This window comes from Thalassophryne amazonica, chromosome 14 (assembly GCF_902500255.1).
Source record: "Thalassophryne amazonica chromosome 14, fThaAma1.1, whole genome shotgun sequence".
In the NCBI taxonomy this organism is placed as follows: Eukaryota; Metazoa; Chordata; class Actinopteri; order Batrachoidiformes; family Batrachoididae; genus Thalassophryne; species Thalassophryne amazonica.
Genome location: NC_047116.1, coordinates 19,249,410 through 19,252,805, shown reverse-complemented (window position 1 = coordinate 19,252,805; position 3,396 = coordinate 19,249,410). Strand labels below are relative to the sequence as shown.

Sequence of the window (3,396 nt, the reverse complement as noted above, 5' to 3'; positions counted from 1 at the left end):
TCAGTTAGTCATTTTTAGATGAGCTTGGTGTCCTGGAGGTCTTTCAGTCCGGCTTTAAAACTCTGCATAGCACAGAGTCAGCTCTATTATGGGTTTTTAATGACACCTTCATGGCGAATCACTCTAGTGACCTTGTGATTCTTGTTCTGTTGGATCTAACTGTGGCCTTTGACACTGTGGACCACAACACCTTAGTGGCTGGGTTACTCTGCCTAGTGGGTATTCATGGTACTGCTCTGGAATGGTTGAAGTCATATCTGGCTGTCAGAAGTATGAGTGTAAGCCTTGAGAATTCAGAGTCCAGCTCTGCTCCACTGTTGTACGGGGTTCCACGGGGGTCCATTTTGGGGCCGCTGTTTTTTCTTTGTATTTATTGCCCCTGGGCTCCATCTTGAGAAAGCATGGCATCTCTTTTCATTGTTACACAGACGATAGCCAGATATATGTGCCGCTGAAGAAAAAAAAAATGCTTTCTCCCTCACACCACTTTTCTTATGTCTCAAAGACATCAAAGCCTGGATAGCCTTGAACTTTTTAAATTTTAATGAAATTAAACCAGAAGTGATGGTGTTTGGGCCCCAGCGGCTCTTGTGGACCCTCGACCGTTGACGTGGGCCCTTTGGCAGACTATGTAAAGCCAACAGTCACAAACTTGGGTTTTAAGATGGACAGTGATTTTAAATTGGATCAGAAAATTTGTTCTGTTGTGAAGTCCAGCTTCTTTCAAATTAGGTAGCTGGCAAAAGTGCACAAAAGCATTTAAAGACAGTGATCCACGCCTTCATAACATCTCGGCTGTAACGTACTCAATTTTGGAGTCAAAATGCAGCCGCTCACCTCCTAACTGGAGCATGTAAAAGGGACCACATAACTCCCATCCTGGCCTCCCTCCACTGGCTGCCTGTGCATTTTAGAGTCCATTTTAAGATTCTTTTATTTGTTTTTAAGTTATTAAATGGTCTCGCTCCCCCTTACCTCTCTGAGCTCCTGCAACACTATGAGGTCTGTGATGAAAAAAGCGGTCCTTTTTATTTTTTTTTCAAAAAATCAATGGATTTGATTCATATGTTTTTACGTCAGACATGCTTGAACCCTCGTGCGCATGCGTGAGTTTTTTCACACGTGTCGGTGATGTCATTCGCCTGTGGCCTAGAGTGAGGAGTGCTCCACCCCGCCCATCGGAATCTCTTTGTCTGAATAGCCGCTGCGGACGGCGCGCATTGCTTTATCAACATTTTTTCTGGACCTGTGAGGGATATCCGAGTGGACACTATTCGAGAAATTAAGCTGGTTTTCGGTGAAAAGTTTAACGGCTGATGAGAGATTATGGGGTGTTTCTGTCGCTGTAAGGACTTCCCACGGAGCGGGACGTCGCGCAGCGCTTCCAGGCGCCGTCGTCGGCCTGTTTCGACCTGAAAACATCCTAATTTAAGGCTTAATTCACCCAGGATGTCGTGAGAGAACAGAGAAGATTCAGAAGAGGCCGGCATGAGGACTTTATGCGGACATTCCACTGTTTAAGGACATTTGTAATGAAAGACGTGCGTGCAAATTCGCCGAGTCGTTTCCGTGATGACTCGGCGAATCTGTGTTGCGCCGCGACAGGAAAAACACCTCCGTGTTGAAAACCATTTGTAAAATTCAGGTGGCTTTTGATGGCTTTCAACAAGTAAGTAACTGAGAAATTGTTTAACAGCTTGGGCATGTTCCAACTTGCCAGTTAAGGTTTCAAACGGAGGTGTTTTTCCTATCGCGACCCCCCGTGGTTGGGTCTGGCCCGACATGCGACTCTGCCCGCACGTTCTTTCATTACAAAATGTCCGTTAACAATGGAATGTCCGAATAAACTCCTCATGCCGACTTCTTCTGAAAGTTCTCTGTTCTCTGACGACTTACTGGGTCAACAGAGCCTGAAATGTGGAAGTTTTCAACTTGAAACGGCGAGACGCTGCCGCCTTGAAGCACAGATCGCCATCAGGCGCCGTGGGCCGTCCTTACGGCGACACTACCAGACCAAAATCTCTCATCGGCCGTTAAAAGTTTTACCGAAAACCATCTGAATTTATCGAATGGTGTCCACTCAGTTGTGCCTTACAGTTTTTGAAAAAAGTTTTATCAAACAAAGCAGCAGTCTCTGAGCCATTCCTAAACAATGAAAAAACAATGAGAGGGTGGGCGACTCCTCACTCAAAGACTGCCCACAGGCGAATGACGTAACCGACAGGCGTGAAAAACTCTCGCATGCCCACGAGGGTTCAAGCATGTCTGATGTAATCACACGTGATTCAAATCCATATGGTTTTTGAAAAAAATAATAAGGTCTGTTACTTTTATCACAGACCTCGTACATGTTCCTGCTCGGTTCCTCAGGTCACCTGACCTGCTGCTCGTGGAGGTACCGAGGTCCAAAGAAAAGCTCAGTGGGGACGGAGCTTTTTCCATTGCTGCTCCAAAACTATGGAATGAGCTACCATTGCACATTAGACAAGCCTCCTCACTGTCCATTTTTAAAACCAATCTTAAAACCCATTTCTACTCCCTGGCTTTTAACTCCGCATGAGACTCTGTTTTTGTTTTAGTGTTTTATGGTTTGCTTTTATTTATTGTTTTATTGTTTTCAATTGTTTTTTAAAACAATGAAACAATTGTTCTTATTTATTTTATTGCTTTTAATTGTTTTATGTCCTTATGTACAGCACTGTTTTCAACTACGGTTGTTTTAAACTGCTATATAAATAAGTTGAGTTGAGAACCGTTGTATTCTGTTGTCATGCTGCTGTTTGAAAAGCATGTTGACACTCAGGTTTTCAAAAAACATCACTATTTATTTGCCTTTTTAGTTGTTCTGCCACTCGACAATCTTAAGTCTGACTCAGATGATAAATACGTGACGTGTGTGGAGAGTACGTTACAGTCATAAAGTTGTTGCATACCTTGTAAGAAACTGGGAGGTACACGGTGGAGACAAGACTTCAAACTGGCTGACTGGTTGTCGGAAACGGCAGTAATGATATTCTTATTCCAGGAATTTAAACACATGGTCCAGGTGAATGGGAGGAGCTAGAAGCTTGATGATGTCTGTGACTTTGTTCAGGACCTGATGCAGCATATATGTTGTCAGTGGAAAGTCGTAATATTTGTCCTGTACATTTGTCCTATACATGCCCATAGGTACCCGTGCTTATCCTCAGACGCTGTAGTGTCTGCCAAGCGGATGCGACTCTACTAATCTCCCTGAGTGATATTGCGGGATTTGACCACGTCCAGGGACAAACACGGCATCGCTTCATATGGAAAGTGTTATGGATAAGACGCGGATTGAGGAGCGGTCCAGTATCTGACTGAACCCAGCATGAAATAATCAGAAGCAGTTCCAAAAAGAAAACACATTTATTT

General features: G+C 44.0%; 1 long non-coding RNA gene across 1 annotated transcript; it reads right to left on the bottom strand.

Annotated features, from left to right (window-relative positions):
* Positions 1-845: 845 nt before the first annotated feature.
* Positions 846-2,637, bottom strand: LOC117524893. Its single transcript, XR_004564893.1, has 3 exons — positions 2,349-2,637; positions 1,862-1,863; positions 846-995 (listed from the first exon to the last, which is right to left on the bottom strand). It is a non-coding gene; the product is annotated as an uncharacterized LOC117524893 (long non-coding RNA).
* Positions 2,638-3,396: the final 759 nt, after the last annotated feature.